The sequence below is a fragment of the Dromaius novaehollandiae genome, unplaced genomic scaffold, assembly GCF_036370855.1.
Source record: "Dromaius novaehollandiae isolate bDroNov1 unplaced genomic scaffold, bDroNov1.hap1 HAP1_SCAFFOLD_31, whole genome shotgun sequence".
Taxonomy (NCBI): Eukaryota; Metazoa; Chordata; class Aves; order Casuariiformes; family Dromaiidae; genus Dromaius; species Dromaius novaehollandiae.
The window spans coordinates 1,618,511-1,641,217 of NW_026991289.1; the positions used below are offsets into that span (position 1 = coordinate 1,618,511).

The 22,707-nt window shown below is 57.4% G+C and overlaps 1 pseudogene; it reads right to left on the reverse strand.

Moving 5' to 3' along the window:
- Positions 1-5,738: 5,738 nt before the first annotated feature.
- LOC135325535 (class I histocompatibility antigen, F10 alpha chain-like) lies at positions 5,739-10,190 on the reverse strand (annotated as a pseudogene).
- Between the last annotated feature and the right edge of the window lie 12,517 nt (positions 10,191-22,707).

The following is a 22,707-nucleotide window of genomic DNA, read 5'->3' on the forward strand; positions in this document are numbered from 1 at the left end:
GCCCTCACCGTAGACCAGTGGCCTATTACTCCACGCAACTAGATGAGGTAGCTAAAGGCACTCCAGGATGCATCAGAGCAATACCAGCTACTGCAGCTCTTCTTGAAAAAACACGACCTGCAGTTTTGGGTCATTCATTAACTGTGTATGTGCCACATGAAGTAGAACTGTTAATGAAGCAATACGCGACTCAAGCGCTATCCCCACAGAGAGCTCACCGCTATGAACTGATAATACTGCATGCAGATAATGTGACTTTAAAAAGATGCAATATTTTGAATCCAGCAACGCTATTGCCTCAAGCAGAGGACGGAGAGCCACATCATTCCTGTGAGCAGGTGGTCGTCAGCTCAAGCAAGCCCCGGGAGGACCTTAAAGATGAACCTTTGGAGAACCTGGACTTAGTTCTGTTTACAGATGGGTCATCCTATTATTTGGACGGAAGGCACCACTCCGGCTATGCTGTCACTAACGTCTTTGAGGTGCTCGAGGCCAATCCTTTGTCTCCGTCTGTAAGTGCTCAAGGAGCAGAATTAATAGCATTGACCCAAGCAGCAAAAATAGGTAAGAGCTTGCGGGTAAATATCTATACCGATTCTAAATATGCATTTGGAGTGTGTCATGCAACAGGGATGTTATGGAAAGAGCGAGGATTCTTTTTGTCATCAGGAAAGAAATTAGCTAATGGAGAAGAAATACATAATTTGCTGGAAGCAGTTCAACTGCCCAAAGTAATTGCGGTATTACACTGCCCAGCCCATACTAAAGACACTACAGAAATTGGCAGAGGAAATGCTTTAGCAGACGCTGCTGTGAGGGCTGCAGCTCGACAACCTCTGAGAGAATGTATGGGGGCAGTTCCAAGGATGGACCAGAGTGAGTGGCCAAACTTAATAGAGCCCAAAACTATGTATGAAAAAGACTGCTCAGTGGAAGAGAAAAAACGATGGGAACAGTAGGAAGCAAAACAAAATGATGATGGAATATGGACAATTGGGGAAAAACCAATTCTACCAAAAAATACTTAATTACTATAGCTAGGTGGTTTCACGATAAAGCTCATGGGGGAGCCGAGGCAATAGCTAAGCAGGTACAGAAAGTATGGGCTGCTCCAGGAATTTATGCAGCTGCTAAAAGAATAACAAATAGCTGCCCGACCTGCCAGAAGTTTTCAAATAACAAGCCAAGCTCAGATTTGGGGGGGCGACCATGGGCTTACTTCCCTTTCCAGAAGCTGCAAATAGATTATGCGCATATGCCATCTGTCGATGGATACAAACACTTGTTAGTGATAGTAGATCAGTTATCAGGCTGGGTAGAAGCTTTCCCAACAAGAAAGGCCGACACAGGGGGAGTGGTAAAAGCCTTACTGAAAGAAATCATACCCAGGTATGGGGTCCCAGAAGCCATTGATTCAGATAGGGCTGCCCATTTTACAGCAAGCATAATCAATCAGTTATACAAATCGTTAGGAATAAAAAGAAACCTAGATAGTCCTTATCACCCACGATCTTCAGGACAAGTAGAAAGAATGAATAGAACATTAAAAGAGAAAATAGCAAGAATATGCACACATGCTAGCCTAAAATGGCCAGAGGCATTAAACTTAGCTCTATGGGATGTTTGAAATTCTCCACAGCAACCCATAGGACTAACACCAGCAGAAATTCTTTTTGGGAGACATTTAGCGATACCAGGGACTTATATCCCTGCTAAGACCAGCCTATTAGACGGAGATGAACAAGTGACACAATATGTACTAGCCTTACAGGAACGGTTTAAGGCCTTGCAAAATCAGGCTCAGTGGTTTCAGCTGGTGCCATCAGACATTCAGGCACATGATATACAGCCTGGAGATAATGTGTTGATAAAGGTATTCTCGCGAAAAACAAAATTAGAACCAAAATGGGAAGGACCCTATATTGTATTGTTAAGTTCTTACTACGCTGTTAAAATTCTAGGAAAAGAGAACTGGATTCACCTCTCTCACATGAAACGAGTGACAGTAAAGAAGCAAACACAGCAGAGGGTGCAGCAGAACAGTGAAAACAACCACGTAAAGCTCAATGGGATACACGACTTCCCCAGGGTAATCTGTCCGGACTCGCCTCACTAACACAAATCTCTTTCCCTTTACTGCACCGTGCAGGATGGCAGGCAGAAGTGCCGTGCTGATGTTGCTGTTTCAAACCCTGGCAATGCTACTTTCCCTAACCTGTGGTCAAAGAACCTTAGAGTGGCCATGGTCCCAGGCCCGTGTTAACTATACCGGAAGCATGGGATTAAATTCTACTAAAAACTTAAACCTCTCAACCCTGGTCATGCATGGAACTGAAGTATACTCAGAAAATGAATGGAGCTGGGATAATACTAATCAACTTCCCCAACTCCTGGGAGAGACAGGAAAGGAAATAAAGATAAGGTGTCAAGTGATCAACGGGTCCACCCATGAGAAGGCGACTCAAATCTCTCTCACTAAAATCAAATCAAATGAAAAAGAAAGGAAAATTTGTGCCACTGAAAACCTGGATTGTTGGTACAATTTTACCTTAGAACAGCCTGTTTTAATAGTTTGTCTGTGGGCTCACCACAATGTGGGACTATCATTTAAATTTAAAATAGGCGTTATTGAGCCCAGTACAGCAATACCTACCCCGACTACAATTATTTCCACCAATAGAAATAACTCTGTTACCATGAAGAATAAGAAAGCCTTATCCCCACGAATTTTTGAAATTGGACCGTATGTCATTAGAAATACAGGCCAACAACGAGTGTTATTTAATCCATCATGGTCTCTCAAACGAGTAGAGCTATTAATGCAAATTAATATCTCTACAATCAAACCGACCTGTTCACCATTCTTAGGTACGTCCTATGTGGGATGGACAGCGTGGTTACATAGGCAAACCCTCACCTCTCCAAAACGAACAAGGAGAGATGTGACCGGTATCATAGGAACAGGATTGGGAGTCCTAAACAGTATAGATGCTGAAGTGCTTGTAAATAAACTGAGCACAACAACAAGTGACTTATACAGATTAAAACATCCATTGAGGTCTTCTTTATTAGCATTAGGAACTAACCAATGGCTTTCATCCGAGATATTACCTCAATGGGAAAAAATGAATGAAAAAGATCACCAATTGATAATAGATGCACTTGGGGAAACTCTGAACTTTTCTGCGGGAACCTAGGGTCGAGCCCTGTTATGGTGGCCAACAGGCCTAACTTCCATAACATCCTGATTAAACTGATCATTTATAAAGGCTTCTTTTCATCAGATGATCTGGACATATGCACTTTCCATAGTTTCCCAATTTTCCTCCTCCCCTTGCTCTTTATCATTCAGATAGCTCTCAACTCTCCAGTTGCTGCTCAGAGCTTCTGGGAGTCTGAAGCTTGCCTCGTCTTTCAGCAGGCTCATTGTCTCTTAAACAAACTCCTTCACTGTGTGTCTATCCAGCCTTTCCTATCTATTTGTCCAGAACATTTCCTTGTAGACTCTAGACATCAGTACAGGCAACGTGGAGTTGACATAAAGTTGAGGACTGTATTTTATTTCTTATGAAACTGGATAATGTTTATTTTCGTTTGATTGCAATTAAGACAAATCCTTCTGTGTCTGCTTGCAGCTAGTTCTCTAAGGAAAGCAGATGGGAACTGGTGCACAGGAGCTGTAGCATTCAGCTACAGCCTTGAGTGGAAAAAGGTTAGATTTTTTAACCGGAGTGATCTAAGTCCCCAGTGGCTGATGAGAGAAATGGCAGGGCTGGGGAGCTGGGAGAGAAGGTTGTCCATACATGTCTCCTATCAAAAATACTGCTTTTCCTACATGTCCAGACTTCATCTGGAGACCCAGTGGGTCAGTGTGAATTGGAGAATGTGGGTATCGCTTATTGTGAAAACTGGAGAATAAAGAAAGCTTCAGAAGCAGACATCTGTCTTTTTCAGGTGTTCATTGAAATCTGCCTAATTTCAATACTCTCCTGAAAGTTTCCCAATTAGCCACACAAGAATTGACAAAATGAGGAAAATTATGGAAAGATGCATGGTTCCTTAGGTGTTTTTGCTTTTTAATGACCCCTTGGCTGTATTTGGTGCTCAGACTGCAAACCGCAGATGCTGAGAGGAGATGGAACAAACCTCCCAAGAAATTAAATACAGAAGAAAATTCCAAGTTTCTTGGAGAGTTAACAGGTCCCACTGAGGGTCATTAACAATAAAGTCTCCCCAGGGGCTGATTAGAGCAGAAAGTTGGAGGCCCTGATTGCAGGTAGGCAAAGGCAATGTGCAGGTGGCTCTGAGGCCAAGTCAACCTGGATGTGTGTTATCAAGCAGAGCAGCCAGGCACTGACAGCCAGCCCCTGGGTAGAGTGATCCTTTCCATCAGGCATTGCTCAGGGCTCTTCCTGGGGGCAGTGTGAGGGTGGGGGTGCGCAATGCTGAGTGCAGGACCATGATACGGCACCTCCTGTGCTTGCAAGGGACAAGGAGGCAGCAAGGCCACAGTGCTTTAAGGCATGACATCTTGTGGGCCTCAGTGGCAGAGGCACCCAGCCATCGCCAAGAGGACAAAGATCTAGTTCTGTTAGAAGCTTTCAACCCTGGCAGTGCCTTTGGCCATCTTCACCTCAGGCTGTCCTATGCTTTCCCATGCCTGTGTCTGTTTCCTTGCAGAATGTAGACACCCAACCTGCTTCCCCACCTTGTTCTCACCCTGGGATCTCCCAACATCTCCTGATGTCTTCCTGTCCTCACTTGCTTTTCCTTAAAACACAAAGCCAGGGGCTGAACTCAGACTCCCTCTGGGTGTCCTGTTGGACCACAGCACTGCCCTACGAGTCACATTTTCTTTTCTTAATGTCACATCTAAACCCTACAAGCTGCTGTTTGTGTCTCTTTCTCCTTCTCATGCTGTTCCCCACTACCAAGAAAAGCTCCATCATCTCTGAAACCACCCTTCAAGCAGTCACAGGCTCCTGCTCTACTGCCCTTTGCCTCCACGTCAGCAGGCTAAAGAAGCCCAGGTCCCTCAACCTCTACTCATGGACGGGGTCATTCCTGCCTAGGCACAGGACTTAACACTTCTCTTGTAAATCTTCACAGGGTATCTGTTGCCCGAATCACCCAAGTTTCTCAAGAATCCTTCTGGACAAAAGCTCCTCTGTGTCAAAACAAAAAAGCACCCCCACACACACACCAAAATAAAAAACAAGAAATCCCCAGCACCAAAGAGTTAAGGGTAATCAGGAGTGGGCTGATTGTAGGGGAAGGGATTAGGATAGTAAAAGAGACACACTTAGAAGGGGGAAAAGAAAAAAAACAGGAAATTAAAAGTGAAGCAAAGCATTGGTCATGGCTGTCTTGGGGATTCCTGCCAAGAAGCCCTGCATCTGAACAATTCTGCCTGGAGGAGCACAAGAAAGCTGGCCTACTTCCACCGTCACAGGGAACCTGCCTCCTTTCCCTGACATCAACAAGAGAAGATCGAGAGTGGGATGAATCACGGACTGCTTCAGGGTGGAAGGGACCTCAGGAGGTCTCTAGCCCAGTCTCCTTGCTCACAGCAGGGTCAGCTCTGGGGTCACACCAGGTTGCTCCGGCCTTCATCCAGTCTGGTCTTGGAAACCTCCAAGGGAGGAGACCGCACCACCTCTCTGGGCAACCATTTCCAATGTTTGACCATCCTTGCAGTGGAAACCTTTTCCTTATGTCCTGCACGAATGTCTCTTCTCTCAACTTATGCCCATTGTCTCTTGTCCTCCCCCCATGCACCCTGGTGAAGAGCCTGGCACCATCTTCTTGACGACTTCCTTGTAGCCATTGGAAGGCTGCCCTGGGATCCCTCCAAAGCCATCTCTTCTGCAAGTAATCAGTAATGAGACCTGCGGAGAAAGCAAGAAGAGATCCCATGGATCCCCAGAAATTGCCCCTTGGCTGGAAGGGCTGTCTCAAATCCTGATGCCCTGCACACCTTGAGGGGCATCAGGAAAAGACCTGCCATCCCCCAGGTGCTGCTGGTTGTGGAAGAACGCCCTTGCCAGAGTGGGGGCAAAATCCACCTGTATTTGGAGATGTTTACTGGTGGGCCTCCTTGCCTGTATTCCCCCTCCTTTGATTCATTTCTACTTTCTTCCTCCCATTCTCCCACAGAAATTTATTTGACTCTGGGCTGTGTGTCATGAGCCCATGTCATGAATAATCCAAGGAGGTCGTATCCAGCCCCATGGCTCAGGGACTGGGATTCTTGGCACCTCAGGAGGGACACTGCCACTTGTGTTAAAGAAGAGCAAACTGAAACTGTCTAGAGGTAGCCGCTTAGCACAACTTCTCTAAAACTTGCTTAGCATGAGGAGCTAAATTTGCTGAAGCCTTAGGCCGCACTTAGAGAAAATAATGAACTTTTACTTAGTCCAGTAAGAAAAGGGCCTCAGAGCTGGTTCCAGCTGGGAAGATAAGGGAGTTACAAGCAGTCTGCATTCCTGCGTCTCACACTCTGAAAGGGAGGGTGTCAAGGCTTTGAAATAAGACCAGTGCAGGGCATTAGGACCTTGAGGGGCAAAGCCTTAGCTCACTGCTGGGGCAGTGTTCATTGTTATGATTTAGAATCACCTCCTCCTCCTCCTCTGGACCTTGAGAGACAACAGTAAGACCCAGCAAGAAACGAAGGTACAACCGTCGGCAGAAACCACAACAGTAAAGATAAGGAAGAAAAAGAGCCTGCCTAGGAACAACGATGAGATCCAATGAGGAGCAGGAGACCCCAGACCTAAAAATTACTATTGGTCTAACTACTGCGTGAAGGGTGGGAAACTTAAGTTGAAAAAACTATAATTGCCCAGGGTTTTTTTTTGTTGGGGTCCCTCTTTGGAGGCACCCAGCTCGAGCTGTAATTACTGCACACGTGTAACTAAAATTTAATTATTTAATTTGCTTTGATTTGGCTCTGAATTTTACTTGCGGGAACCTAGGGTCGGGCCCTGTTATGGGGGCCGACAAGCCTAATTTCCATAACAGTACAGTCAGAAAACAGCACTGTTGTCGTAACAGACACACCTAAAAACAACGTTCCTGTGCTACGAGACGCACCAAAAAAACAGCGTTCTTGTTCAGAGGCCCACCACAGAAACAGCATTCTTGTTCGAAGAGAGCCACCAGGACAAGTGCTGAAAAAATCCAGCAAATTCTCTATTTCCCAGGCAACTGGCAGATGGAAACCCTGCCTCGCACACTGATAAAACTGGTTTTACCCCAGCTCAGAGCTGGGACCACGGCAGGAGCAGGCTCCGAGCGCTCCTCTTCTCTGGGGGCTTCCTGCCACCTTCACAGCTTTTTGCAGCACGTCGGAGCCAGGGAGCAGATCCAAGGCACAGTGAGACAAAAGCCTGAGCCCCCCGACCTGCCCCCGGGTGCCCACCTGCACCCTGCAGCGCCCGAGCACCCAAACGGGGCGGGTTTAGCCTCGAGCGGGGCGTCGGGTGCTGCTGCTCCCGGGCTGTGGGAGCCGAGGGGACTTGGCGGCGTCCCGGAAGCTGCAGCGAGGAGACGGCAGGCGCTCGGGGGGGCTGGGTCCCCGCTGCCCACGCTGCCGGGTCCAGCCGCGGCTCCTCGCTTACCAGGACGGAGCGCTTAAATGGCGGCATTGCTTCCTGCAAAGACAAGAGAGGAAAAAATCAATAAAGGCAGAGGTGTGGGGGACGGGGGGTGCCCCCGCACCCCCGTGCGCGCCCTGTCCTGCAGGTCCCAGCCCCACATCGCCGTCCCCCATGGGAGCTGCGCTGCAGGGCTAAATCCCCCCTCCCAGAGCCAGGGGAGCAGGCAGAAGCCCCCAGGAACCCAGCCGCAGCGCCCGGCCAGCCGGCAGCCCCGCAGCGGGTGCCAGACTGGTATCTTGCCGGGCTGGGGCCCCCCGCCCCGCTCCCAGCACCAGCTCTGACCCATTCTGGAGCTGCTGGATGCCCCGTCGTGGCCTGTGAGAGAGGAGCGGCAGTGAGTCCTGGCCCCGTGCCAGTGGCACTGCAGGTCCCGCACCAGCTGCGGGCAAAGCCGGGCCAGGGCAGAGCCCGCTGGGCCAGGACCCGGCCCTGGAGCCGCCTCACAGGCGCCAGGAGCAGAGGGCAGCGCCCGGGCGCCTCAGCCTCCAGCGGTGGGATGCCAACCCTTTCCCTACCCTGCAGCCGGGGAAAAGCTGTGGGGCACGGAAGAGGGGAGATGGGGGCAGGCGGGGGACGGGACGCGCCAGCCCCGCGGCCGCCAGAAACCAGACAGCAAATGCTGCCCCGCTGCCAGGCGCAGCCTGGGACGGAGCGGCCCCGGCACTCACCTTTGGCGATCACGTACCCCTTCTCCTTCCTCCCTGCGGGAAGAAAGAGGCATCAGGCCACGTGGCCCCTCGCAGCCCGGCTCTGCTCTGGTCCCGGGGCGCCAGCTCGGGCCCCTTCTCCTCCCGGCCTCCCTCCCCCCGCCTCCCCAGCCCTGGCGCTTTACCCCATCTGCTCTTCTAGACCACAAAGCTGGTGATCACCGCGATGACGACAACCACAGTGATGACCGCCCCAAGGACAACGGGCAGCAGGGAGCTCGGTGGCTCTGGAAGAGAGTGGGGCCGGGAGCAGGGGCCAGGAGCTGCCCCCAGCGGGCGCTCCGCGAGCTCCGGCCGCCCGCGCTCACCCCAGGAGAAGAGGCCGGGCTCCGGCAGGCTGGCGTGCTCCACACGGCACTGGTACTCGTGCTTCTCTGTGGGGAGGGCCTCAGTGCTGGCCCAAGCGGGGAGGTGCCATCATTGTTGGGCGTGACGCTGTCCCGCTTGGTCTCCTGGGCTTGGATGCGGCCCTTTTTCAGCCAGCTGATGCTGATGGGCCACGGGTAGAAGCCGTGAGCCCGGCACGACAGGGTCACGAAGCCGTGGCTCTCCTTGGCCGACACTCTCACCGCGGGGCGCTCTGGGGAGACGGCGCGAGGGAGGGAGGTCAGGCAGCTCGCGCCCAGGCCCGGATGCACACGCCGCACCGTGCCGCCAGCAGCGCCCTCGGGCGCCTGGGCCCAGCACCGAGCCCGAGGCCCGTCCCCGTGTCCGGGGGGTCCTGCCTCGCCCTGTCCAGCGCGGCCCTCCCGTGCTCCACGTATCTCCGCAGCGCCTCGATGCAGCTGTTCTCCAGGTAGTGCTTCCAGTGCTCAGGCTCATTCTCAGCCTCCCACTTCCTCTTCGTGATTAGCACAGCAGCATCCGCCGTGACGAATGTCAGCGTGTCCTTGTCAAAGGCGATGAAGTCCTTCCCATCGTAGCCAAGCTGCATAAACCCCCGGGTCCCGCCATCCTCCAGGAGGTCACAGCCGTACGTGCGCTGCACTGTGTGATACCCTGAGACACAAGCAGGGAGACGGGGGCTCAGGGGCAGCAGAGGGGCTCGGACCCGGCACCCAGCGCAGGGCCGGGGGCACCCCAGCCCCGCAGCCCCCAGCGCTGATGGCGAGCGGCTGCTGCCGGGAGCCCCAGCCCGGCCCCTGGAGCCCCGGCCCGTGCTCACCCCTGCTCTGGTTGTAGCGCTTCTGCAGCATGTCCAGGTACACACGGAAAGTCTCCTGACAGTCCTGATTGATCCGGGTCTCCTCGTCCCAGTGGTCCTGACCCTCCTGCTCCATCCAGGCCGCGTCCGGCACCGCCCTCTGCAGATCTCGCTGTTGTAGCAATCGATGAGCTCTCCATCCACGTAGCCCACGGAGACGAAGGCGGGCAGCCCCGGGCTGGGCTCCGTCACGGCGGTGTTGAAGTAGCGCAGGGAGTGGGGGCCTGCAGGGACATGGGGTGTGGTGAGGGGCTGGGGGGGGCACATTGGGGGGCATCTGGGGGATCAAGATGTCCCGGGGGGACAAGACGGGCGGGTCGGGGGGGCAGCATGTCCCAGGGTTCAGGTCGGGGGGGGCAGCACGTCCTGGGGGGGGCAGGTTGGGGGGCTCCGGGGGGGCAGCACAGTCCGAGGGGGTCCAGGGGGGTAGCACGTCCCGGGGGGCAGGTCGGGGGGGGGTAGCACCTCCCGGGGACGGTTGCAGGCCGGTCCGTGGGGCCGCTGACAGGGATCCCGGCAGCGGGGGAGGGCAGAGGGGGGCTGGGGTCCCCGCCCGCACTCACCACTCGCCGCCGCCCCACCGCCCCCAAGCAGCAGCAGCAGCAGCAGCCCTGGCCCCATCGCCCGCCCCGCTACCGCCTCCTCGCTGCCATCGCCGTCGCCCTCACGCAGCGCCAAAGCTCACGGGGGCCACGCCCCTGCGCCGCCATTGGCTCTGCTGCGGCACACCGCCATTGGCTGCGCTCTGTCCCACCCGCCAATAGCGGCTCGAGTCGACCCAGGCGTCACCAGGCGCTGGGCAGATCCCGGTGCGGCAGGTTGGGAGAAGTGAAAGCGAGGGCGCGCGCGGAGGGCGCTGCACAGGGCCGAGCCGCGACTCCCGCCCCGCCTTGTCACGCAGCCATTGGCCCCGCCGGCAGCCGCCCGCCAATGGCGCGGCGTGGCAGTGGTGACGCCACTGGGCGCCGGGCAGATCTCCGTGGAGCGCATGGTGGGCGGGAGCGCGGAGGCGATGTGGGAGGACGAGGACGATGTGGGGATGGAGATGATGTGGGGACGGGGACCCTGGGGGGACGGGGATGATGTGGGGATGGGGATGATGTGGGGATGGGACACTGGGGGGATGGGGATGATGTGGGGATGGGGATAATGTGGAAGTGGGGATGATGTGGGGATGGGGATTCCATGGGGATGGAGACGATGTGGGGATGGGATGCCGTGGGGATGGGGACGATGTGGGGATGGAGATGGAGTTGGCTCTGTCACAGGGGCAGGGGGACGTGGTGGGGACAGGGACACCGTGGGGACGGGGACGCTGTGGGGCTGGAGATGGAGTTGGCTCTGTCGCAGGGGCAGGGGGACGGGGACACCACGGGGATGGGGACGTGGTGAGGACGAGGACGGCAGGCGAATGGGGATGCTGTGGGGATGGGGACACTGTGGGGACGTGGATGCTGTGGGGATGCTGATGGAGTTGGCTCTGTCACAGGGACAGGGGGACACGGTGGGGACGGGGGTCAGCTCCGGGGATGGAGTTTGGCTCGGCCAAGGGACGGGGACCCAGCGGTGGAGATGGGGACCCGAGGATGCAGGGACGGGGGCAGGGACAGGGACAGGAGACCACGGGGACATGGCGATGGGGACACGGGGCCAGCAGCGGGAGCTCAGGGAGTGGCGCCCATCGAAGGCCGAGTGCTGGTAGGTGGCCCCCGGCCCACTCCCTGCACCCGTAGATCTACTGGAAGATGTGGAAACCTGCCCAAGGTGGCACCCATGGGTGAGGAGCTGCCCGGGGACCCAGGCGTCCAGCCCCGTTGCACCCCTGGAGCCAGGCATCCAGTCCCATCAGCACCCACACCCATCCATGGAGCCAGGTGTCCAACCCCATCAGCACCGTCCGCCACCCATGGACCCAGGTGTCCAGCCCCATTGCACCCGTGTTGTCACCCATGGGCCCAGGTGGCCACCCCATCAGCACCCACCACCACCCATGGACCCAGGTGTCCAGCCCCATTGCACCTGTGTTGTCACCCATGGGCCCAGGTGGCCACCCCATCAGCACCCACCACCACCCATGGACCCAGGTGTCCACCCCCATTGCACCCCTGGACTCAGGCGTGAGGTCACATCAACACCCACCACCACCCATGGACCCAGGCCCCCCACCCCATTGCACCCATGGTCCCAGCCCCCTGCCCCATTGCACCCACGTCCCCAGGCACCTGCCCCATTGCACCCATATCCCCAGCCCCCTGCCCTATTGCACCCATGTCCCCAGCCCCCCTGCCCCATTGCACCCATATCCCCAGGCACCTGCCCCATTGCACCCACGTCCCCAGGCACCTGCCCCCTTGCACCCATATCCCCAGCCCTCTGCCCCATTGCACCCACATCCCCAGGCCCCCGCCCTATTGCACCCATATCCCAGGGCCCCTCCCCATTGCACCATATCCCCAGCCCCCTGCCCCACGCAGATGGGGCCACACTGCAGCAAGCCCAGCGCAGGCCCCCAAGCTGCCTGGCAGCTGCAGCACAGCACACAGGAGCAGAGGCCAAGGGTGCTGGCTTTGTGCAGCCGGCAGAAGAGAAGACGTAGGGGGATCTCACTGCTGCCTGCAAGTGCCTAACGGGAGCGTGCAGAGAGCATGGAGCCAGAGACGTCCTGAGGGGCCTGGGGACAGGACGAGGGGCAACGGCACAGCTTGCGGCAGGGAAAAGTCCCCTCAGAGACTGCAAATGGCCTTGGAAGCTGAATGGTGGTGCAACACTGGAGCAGGGTGCCAGGGCCGTGCGGGAATCCATTGCCAGAGACGGTCAGAGCTTGACCCTGACAGGCCCTGCGAAACCTCCTCTGCTTGCCTCCACTTGCAGCAGGAGGTTGCAGCAGACACCTCCGGAAGACCCTTCCCACCCCAGCTGCTCTCTCACTCTGCGACTGCTTGTAGGGCTTTCTCTGCAGCCCTGACTGCCTTCCTTGGCAGCGCCTGCACTAGTCTTTCTCCTGACAGTTCCCTGACACCAAGTAACACGGCGGGAACAGCTGCCGAGGGTTTATTTGGAGCAGAACATGGGCTCTGGGACACGATGCGGCAGCATTGCTGTAGCAGCCAGGAGAGAGCCTCCGTCGCTCTGCCTCTTTGCCATGCCCCATCTCGGGCGACCTGTCTGGCAGCTGCATCCTCGCGCTGTTCCTCTCACTGCCCTGAGACACAGCGGCAGCTAAAAGCTCTGCGCAGAGCCCGAAGCACTGCCCTGAGCCGCGACGGCCATCGCCTGGAAGCCGCAGCATGCGGGAGGGCGGTGATGCCTGTGGAGGAAGGAGAGCCGTGGGCGAGGGGCTGGGCAGGCGCAGGGCAAGCACCCGCCTGTCCCTGGCACCAAGGGCTTTCCCGAGGGCTCACGGCCTCGGCATGGCCAGCCCCTGGGTGCTTCCTGCTGCCAGCCTCAGTGCCGCTCGCTGTGCCGTCCCCAGAGCGGCTCTCGACTTGGGTACCTACCTGAGTCCACCTCTGGCGTGGGCCTGAGGGAAGACGACGACTTGTGCTCCTCTTTGGGCTCCCAGGCAACCTGCATGGGGAGAGCAGCAACACACCCCTGTGTGGTATCAGCTGGCCATGCTCAGCATCCTGGTGCCCTGGGATATGTGAGGGGGGAAAGGGTCTGGGGTGGGGGGATGCTGTGAGTGGCCACGAGCCCCAAGGGGAGGCACATGCAGCTGGCTGGGCAGTGGCACAAGGCTTGTCTTGGGGCCGTAGCAGCAGGGCTGGGCCGGGGGCCACGGCGGGCAGCGGGGGATGGAGGTGGCCGGGTGCGGGGCACAAGGGGGCTGGCTCGCTGGCTGTGGGAGGCGGCTGCTGCTGGGGCTGCCCCTGCCCTCCTCGCTCAGCACCCATGCCCCAGGGCTGGGTGCTGTGCAGGCCGGGGAGGGCACGTCAGCCCTGGGCCTCTGGCACTTGGAAACGCAGAGCACCAGGCATCTTCCCCAGGGCAGAGAGTGCAGAGGGCAAAGGGCTGGGGGGACAGCTTCTCCCACGGCCGCAGGGGGACCCATGCGATGGGGCAGCTCTTCTCACCCACCCTGCACACCCCAGACACTGCTCACACCGCACCTCCCTTGGGTGGTGGGTGCCGACGCCATGCTCCTTGCTCACCTGGTGAGGAAGGCCTGCGGCCAGGGCAGAGCCTTCTGCTGCGCTTTCTTCGGGGAACGGTGGTTGGAGAGGCAGGCTGTTGCTCTCCCCACAAGGGCCTCCGCACAAGTGGGAGGCCTCTGGCGCAGCCTCTGCGGGAAGCGATGGAGGCAGAGGAGCATTTTCCCCTGCAACCTCAGGGCCTCTGGCTGTGGGGGAGGCCTCCACCTTTGTCCCTGTGCTGGCCGATGGGGACAGAGGCACACTGTCCCCCGCATCCTGGGAGCCTCCTGCCAAAGGAGATGCTGCTGCCTCGGCTCCTCGGGGCACTGCTGGGGCCAGAGGCGTGCTCTGCAGGTCACCAGCTGCCTCCCTGGCAGCATCTCTGCCCTTCACAACGGGGGAGCAGGGCACCTCCTCAGGGCACGGCTCTGTGTCTGCCAAGAGGCTCCTGAGGCTCGGTCTGACCCAGCTCATGACCAAGGCCGTGTTTTTCTCCAGCTCCTCCCATTGCAAAGGCTCTTCATCAACGTCCTCTTCCTCATCGCTCCACTCCACGCCAGCATCCTCCGGTGCTCCCCGGACTCTCTTCCCAGCTCCCAGCTCCCTCCTGGGCGCATGGGCGTACAGCCGCTCCTGCACCTCCCACTTGGACCTCGCGTCCTTGAGGAGCTCCACTCGCGTCACCTCCGGTTGCCACAGGTTATAGAAGGAGTTTCTGGCACAGAGCTGAAGCCAGAGAGGGAGATTTGTGAAGGCAGCTGCTTTTCCCACCAGCAATGCCCCCCGTGGCCCTGCCAGCACTGCCACCATCACGCTGTTGCAGCAGGGCGCAGCGGCTGGCCCCAGCACACGGAGGGTCACCATCTGCCCCGGCCCACCCTTTGCACTCACCTCCTTGGGGCGAACATTGAGGCATCCCGATGCTGTCAGGGAGAAACGTTTCCCCTTGCCCTCCTCTTTCTCGACCTCCCTCTCCTTTGGCCTCGACTCCTTCCTCTCCAGAAAGGCTTCTCGCAGCTGGGCCAAGCTCTGCCTGGTGCGCGCCACGCAGCTCCTGTCGAGCTCCTCCAGCGTCTCTGTTTTGATTGAGAGCACGGCGAGATACTGCGCGGGGTTGTCGGGGTGTATGCTCAGCGGCGTGCCTCGAAGGCGACAGATGATGCCCAGAGGCTGCTGTTTGGGCCTCTGCACTGCAAGCTGCCATCCTAGTGTGACCAGTCCATGGCCCCTGCCCGGGGAAGCTGGTGCACCGGCCCCCGTGACCTTCCTTTTGCCATCACGAGTGTGGGCATCAGGCCCTTGCAGAGCTGTGGCAGCTGTGCTTTTGCCATGCTCGCTGCTCTCCTCTTGGGCTCTCTTTGCCACTGCTGCTGGACCAAGGGCGTGTGCCGATATCTTCTGCGGCACGGCTGCACTGAGCTCCTTTGTGCCTTTGTCCACATCAGGCTGCACCAGCTGCCAGTCACGTCCAAGATTCATGTCATCAGCACAGCTCCAGGCTGCAGACACGAGCTCAAGGCCTGTGGATTCCAGAGCTGCGGCAGGTGCTACAGGGCTGTGTGCAGCAAGTCTCTGGCTCTCAGCCCTCAATTCCATGCACGCATCTGCAAGGATGCTCTGAATAAGGCCAGCAGGCTCAGGCCAGGAAGGCCAGGAGGACTCTGCTGTGACCATTTCACTGGGGCAGCTGCCAGCAACGGCTTTGGCAGAGCTGGGTGGCACCTCTGCGAAGCGGGGGCTGCTGAGCCCAACCTGCTGTGAAACACCTTTGGCCATTGTCTCCCACTGCGGGACCTCCCCCACGCCAGAAGAGGCTGATTCTCCTTGGGGATTCTCAGCGGGGGAAACTTGCCCTTCTGCAGGCTGCAGCTCAACACCTTGGGACGCTGAGGCCTTGCTCCGCACCTCAGGCAAGCAGCGGACAGGAGCTTGAAGTGCCCGGGGCAGAGCCCCAGCCTCCCGCTTGCCTTGTTGAAGGGCAGGCAAAGGAAGATGCACTGCCTGTAGACCTTCCTCTGCCAGGCTCTTCCTGCACTCCAGACACATCACAGCAGCACTAAGAGGCGGCAGCTGCTCCCTGGCTTTGGCCCTGCCTCTTGCAGAAGATCTGCAGGATGTCTCCAGAGCAGGCAGCTTGGTTCCACGGGCAGATCCTGCCGTTTTAGCTGCAGAGGCCTCCAGGCCTCCAAGGAGCTGCCTAGCTGCCTTGGGTGCACGAGGTACTAAGCTGGGCAGATGGAGTGTTTCCGTTTCTCTCTTGAACGCTGCGATGAGAACATCTCTGGCAGTGTCCTTCACCGTCTGCAATCCAAGCCCAGAAGATAGGAAAGTGATTGCAGCCCTTTCCTCCCCCCCAGCCCCCGCCCCCGCTCTCCATCCTTCCCACAATTTCCAGCACCTCTGATGCCCTCAACAGCGGCAGCGCTCTGCCACGCAGGCAGCTCCCACCCTGCTCCCAAAGGCTGCATGGGGACAGGGCTCATCAGCACTGCGCAGGACAGGGGCAAAGGCAGTTCCCCTGAGGAGCCTGAGACCTCCTGGTCTCTCCCACCGCTTCCCGCCTGCTTCTCCGCAGCTGCAGCCAGGCAGGCAGAGGCTTTGCCACCATCGCTGCTCAGCTCGGTACCTCTGCAATGAGGTGTTCGAGGCCTTGCAAGCTCTGTGGGCCGGGCAGCAACGGCCGCCTGTCCCTTCGGTGCGACAAAGTCAGGGTCGGGATGCGTTGCAGCGCTGCGCGCAGCTCCCGCTGGCCCTCCTGCAGGGAGAAAAAAGCCCATGATGGAGGTGGTTGCATTCGTACAAGCTGCCCCTCAGGCACAGGAAAGCCCAGCCCCATGTCGAAGGGAAGCTCAAGGCCGAGCACGGCCCAGCTGCGCTAAGCCCAGAGGTGCTCTCTGACCCTCAGCACAGCTCACAGGCTCCATTTGGGCCTTGGAGCATCCCGGTCGGTGTGCTTTGTGCACCAGAAAATCCCCAGCACCAGCAAGAAATACCCCCGGCCAGAGAAGATCAGGCCTGGCTCGCTTGCCCCACCTCCTCTTCCCCACCGTCCTCACGCTTTCCGTGCGGCTCCCGGCCCTGCTGCCTGCCTCTCCCTCCAGCCCCACCGTTCACCTTGCTTCTGCGCTTCGGCCTCACAGAAAGCCCATCCACGGGCTGGGAGCCGGCATTCGCCTGCCGCCCCTTGTCCATCTGCAGGAGCTTCTCCTGCGCACCTGCCACTCTGGCCCTCAAGAGAGCTGCTCCCTCCTCAGCGAGCTGCTCTCCTCAGAGGGCACACCCAGGGGCTCTGCTCCCAGCACGGACTCGGTCACCACGGGCACCGCCCCATCACAACGGCCTTGGGGGCACGATGCCACCCCATCACAAAGCCCTGCACGTTGCCATGGGGACCCCCGTGACCACATCCTGCTGTGACCAGGGGCACCCGCATCACAAGGCCTCGCTGGTGACCGTGCTAGGACCAACATCACAAGGCCTTGCTGCTCACCGGGGGCACCTCCAGCACCACGGCTTTGCCTCCAAGCCTCTGGTGCCAGCTTCTGAGCCCAGCTCCGAGCTGCCATCTGTGCCGCAGCAGGGATTTTCCTCTCCCCACCTCTCTGCCTCCCAGACCGTGCAGATGGTGCCCTTCTTCAGGCCCTCTAGAGCACACAGCCAGCCACTGCAAGACCACTCCTCTTGCTCGGGCCACGAAGCCTCACCCATATGCCTCACCGTCCAGCCCTAGGCAGAGCTTCCTGCATTCCCGCTGCTTTCTTACAGAAAGGCCAACTGCCCCTCCGCCCCTTCCCAGACGGGCCTTCCCAAAGAGGCTGCAGCCATCCACCGCAGCGCTCCAGGCATGCCACGCTGCAGGCCCGCAGCTGCACACAGACTGCAAAGTGCTCCTGTCTGGTCCCCAGGCTGCAGGCATTAGCGGACGGACCCCCGAGACAGGTGCCCGGCTCTGCAGATTTCCCACAAAAGGTGCCAGAGATTGATTTCTCCAGACTGCTGCTCTCTAAGCACTTCCCTGTTGGCGTGCACGCACCGCGCTGGGCCCCTCCAGGCTTTCTTTGCTCCACATCACCCTGCACCTTTGCCTTGCCCTCCCACACCATCGCTTCCTCACTCTTCCATGCATCCTCCTCTCCCCTCAGGGGCGTCGACTTTTGGGCTCTCCCCACCAGCTTGGCCACCGGCTTGAGCCTCACCGCAGCACACGGGCACACTCTGCTTCCTGATGAAGCGTGACACCCCCCAGCCTTGGTGCCTCGCTGCTGGCTCGCCTTCGGGACGTCCAGCTGCTGGACCGCCAGGCCACCGGGGCAAGCAGGCCCTGCCCTCACCTGTGCACCTCTTCCTACTCATGGGGCTTGGGCTTTTCTTGCTTTTGCCCCCGGGGGCACGTGGGGACCATCTCTCCACGCCAGCCTTCATGCACAAAGAGGGGCCCACGCTCAGGAAACCAAAGCCCTGCTGCCAGCACCAGCTGCACACCCAGGGGCTGACCTGCTGGATCCAAGCACTGCTGCTCAAGCCCATTCCCCTCACTGGCAGCATGCAGGAAAAACCCCACCTGCCCTGCCAGGCCTAGAGCCATGTCATCACACTTGGTACTTTCCAGGCAGGATCCTTGTGTTAAGGAATAGCAAACTGTTAAAGAATATTGAGCTGAAACTGTCTAGAGGTAGCTGCTTAGCACAACTTGTATAAAACTTGCTTAGCATGAGGAGCTAAATTTGTTGAAGCCTTAGGCTGCACTTAGATAAAATAATGAACTTTTATCTAGTTCAGTAAGAAAAAGGCCTGAGAGCTGGTTCAAACTGGAATGAGAAGGGAGTTGCAAGCAGTCTGCATTCCTGTGCTTCACACTCCGAAAGGGAGGATGTCAAGGCTCTGAAATAAGGCCTCGTTGGGCGCCAGGACCCTGGGAAACAGAGCCTCCTCTCACTGCTGAAACAGTGTTAATTTGGGGGGTCTGGACTATCTTGGGGTCTGGATTATATCCCCTTCGTCAGGACCTTGGGAGATAACACCTACTGTCACTGCTGGGGCAGTGCTAATTGCTGGAACAGCACCTCTCTGTCAGGGCCTTGAGAGACAAGGGCGGGACCCGAAGAATTAAGACACATCTGTCAGCAGAAACCTCAACAGTAAAGATAAACAGCCTACCTAGAGACAGGGATGAGACCCAATAAGGAGCAGGAGACCCCAGACCTAAATATTACTATTGGTCCAAACTACCGCGTGAGGGTGGAGAGCTCAGATTGGAAAGTATAATTGCCCAGGGATTTCTTTGTTTGGGGTCCCTCGTCGGAGGCACCCAGCTCGAGCTGTAATTCGAACGGAGTCAGCAGAACATCATCGGACTCGGAGTGGTGGTAGCTAGCTTCTTCTCTTCTTTTCCAACTATCTCTGTCTTCTCCCCTTACCCTCTTTCCCCTCCCCCCTTCACCTCCCCTTTCCCTTTCCCCACCTTTTCTCCCCACTTTGTGGAAAATAAAGTTAAAAGGTTGTATGATATTTGACCGGTTTTAGCGTCTTAATCTCATCCTTGGGATCGTAACGAAACCCTCCCGGTATTGGATCGGGACATGACCCCGATCCATTCTTTGGTTTCATTCATTCAAACAGCAGAGATAATATCATGCCTCGGAGGAGAACGTATGCTAAAGCCCTGCTCAGAACTAGGTCTTCCAAGAAGCCGCAGCTGCTGCTTCCTCCCTAGGCAGAGGGCAAGAGTCAGTTCAAATACCAGATCAGCTCATACAAAGAGGGTTTTGCCTTGCAAACTCTTCTACTTGGGAGAAGTAGAACGGAGAGTGAAAGCACCTTCTCAGCTTCTTCTAGTTGCTTTCAAAAAAAGACTAGGAAGCACCGTCACGGCTCTTAAGGCTTTCTTCAACAAAAGCAGGTCTTCTCAACTCTTGGGCTCCCAATCCCAGTTGCTACTATCACCACTGCACTATCTCCCTTTCGTGTCAGGGCCACAAAAAGTCCCTACAACCTCATGGAGAGCCTTAACTTCACCTTCCAGAGACCACAGGCAAGACTTGCTGTTCAGATACTACTAAAGTCAAGCAGAAGGTATTGGGTGGGGGTAGGAGATGGTAAACGCAAATATATTCCTATCAAAATAGATGCTCATTCAGCAGAGTCGGCTAGTTCAGAAGGTAAAACTCAAGGAGGCAAAACATTGCTGTGTCCTCCAGTTCAGCTTTCAGCAAGACATAAGCTTCAGTCGAGATGACTTCACTCACACCTTGCCACCATCAGCCTGCCAGCAGAGACAAAGCACAATGCAACCTTCCCCACGGCACGTTCAGAGAGAACTACAGCTTCAGTCCCAGGCGATGGTAACAACACCTGCTCTAAAACACAAGCACATCTTGCCACAGCTCCAGAGAAGGCTGGGCCCATTCGTGCCCATCCTTTCCCTTCCCTCCTCAGCAACGCCAGGAGAAGAGGAAGCTCTCAAAAAAGCGCTACAACTCTACCTGGACTCCCACACCTTCAGGCCCTCTTCTTTTCAAAGCCCTTTTCCTCCACGGCAGCGGAGATGGCAGCTGTGCAGGGCTCATCATTTTACGCTGCCAAGTCGAGACCGAGTCCCGTTCTCATCGCTTAAGCGAAACCTTTGAGAACGTCCCTTCCGCGCTGCACTACAACAGCAGCTAATGCCCATCGAATTCCCCGGCAGCTCCACCACCCTCACCCAGAAGCAGACTAAAGTATAGTGTCCTTTTCCTACGAGAGGAGGAAACACAGCCCGGTGTGGCATCAGCTGGGGGGGGTTCCCTGGCCGCAGGAAACGCACCAGCTGCCCACGCCTGGGAGAAGGAAACTTCTCCTTGGGCACGGAGTGGAGTGCAGCCTGCAGAGCTGCTCAGCTGAGCCCAGGAGACATGTGTGATCCGCAGAGCTGTGTCTCTGCCTGGACTCCATCCACTGTATTTACGAGAACTCCCTTCCTTCTGTGGCTTAGACACATGTCCGCGCCTGCGCTGTGGGCCCGTAAGGTGATTCGGGGCAGATACTCGATGTCGTGGCCTAAGCCTGCTGCTCTGGGGCCCCGTGAGATGCTGGGGTGTCCAGCAGAAGCACCTACGGCTGGCAGGGACAGCAGGGGAGCTGCGAGTGGATGCTGCACAGACAGCGCGGGGCATCTGCAATGGATTTGGGGCCTGGTGCCACCAGCTGAGTCCCACCACAGCACTGAGCACAGACCGTGCTGGCTACACGCAGGGCTGCTGCAGGAGCATCATAGGGGACATCCCGTGTGATGTCCTCTCCCGCGCGGCCCCGGCCCCTGCCCACGCGTCCCGGTGAGGCCGTGCCAGCCCAGGTGCCGGGGCTGCTCTTGGCCAACTCTGCTGCCAGGAGGCACGGAGCCCCGAGCATGAGCTGCCAGGGGAGGCCAGGGCAGCACTGGGGACAGGGATGGAGCTCCGGGACGCTGGCCCACCCAGAGCAGGACGTTTCTTTGCCTTGCTTTGCAGTGGCCGTGCCCATCTGGGCTGGCGTGTGCGACCACATTAGAGAGAAGCTGGTGCTGAACAAGGTGGGTGGGCCATCCTCTTCCTCCCCTCCAGCCCCAACGGTTTCAGCAGCCCTGACCCCTCTGTGCCATTGGGTGCAATGGTCCTGCCCCTCCTCTGACAGCAAAGGAAGCCCCCCTGGAGAAGCATGCTGCAAAGGACAGCTGTGCCCCGGACCAAGTTCTCCCTAAAGGGAGATGGCAAATGTCCAGTGCAGGGGCAGTTGCAGGAGGGTGGGAGGCTTTCTGGGCCTTCTCTGGTGCCCCTGGCAGCGTGCAAGGCCAAAGCGAGAGCCTGGCACGTTTCTCCAAGGTGATGGGCCTTCTTAGAAACCCTTTGATGGATCTGCTGGAGGTGAGGCAGGCTTGCCTTGTAAGGTTGAGAGGGTGAGGAGGAGGGGGAGGGAACGATCTGCAATGTTCTTCTCAAGGACTTCTCCAACGCTTCTCCCAAGCTCTCCAGACGGCTCCATCTTGCCCCTTTGTACACCGGGTGTGGGCAGGGCACGTAGCACCATGGCCGTGCTCGGAGAAGTCTTGGCTCTGTTCGTCCATCTGCCATGCTCCTAATGCTTCTCTCCTCTTCTCCTCTGGCTGCAGGACGTGAGAATTCTTCCCCTGGGCACCTTCAGTGTTGTTGCAGAACAAGTCGATGCTGGCAAGAAGGGTCTTCTGACTGTTCGTAGACCCACGTTTCGCCTCTGCAGCGACCTTGTGGATCTGCACGGCCTCACCCATGATAAGGCTGCTGTTGGGGGTAAGAAGGGAGAGTGAAACTTCTGCTTGCCCTGGGGACATGGGTGGGGTGTGTCATGGGCCATGTCCTTCCAACTGCTGCTCCCTGTTTATGCCACAGCAGCCCTTGGAAGGGGAAAGAGCAGCGTTGCTGCTGGCTCTTGCAAGCTGCCTGTGCTTCGAAGTGGCTCCAAGCCATCTGCAGCTGTAGTGTGCGGCTGGGGATGGCTGTGGGGCAGCAGGAGCTCGAAGCGGTGTCTGGAGTGGGTCTTTCCTCTCCTATGACTCCGTCTTCTCTGTGCTGGGAACATCAGCCTGGGAAGGAAGCACTACTGTAGCCTTGGGCCAGGAGGTGGCAAAGTGCTTTGAATTTCTGCCGGGGAGGGAGGACATGAGCCTCCTTGATGGGCTTTGGCAGGGGGTTGAAGAAGACAGCTCTGTAGGCCTGTGCTGCTGGAAGGCCTTCGAGCTCCCAGCACTGGGTTGGAGGCTGCTGCAGTGCTCTGTCTGTGACGGTGCTGCTCTTTTGTTGCTGCCTAGGGCACAAGCAAGCTGCGACCCTGAAATATCCTCACGTAGCCGTGGCCATCTCCGTTCCTTGGAAAACAGTGGCAGCTTGCGTAGAGGAGACCATGTACCTTCTTTCCTGCTGCCTTGCGAATGGGCAGAACGTGGCCCTTGTTTTGGAGGGCATTGGCATGCTTGTCATCAAAGGCAAAGAGGTGAAGATGCGATTTCACAAAGGCCT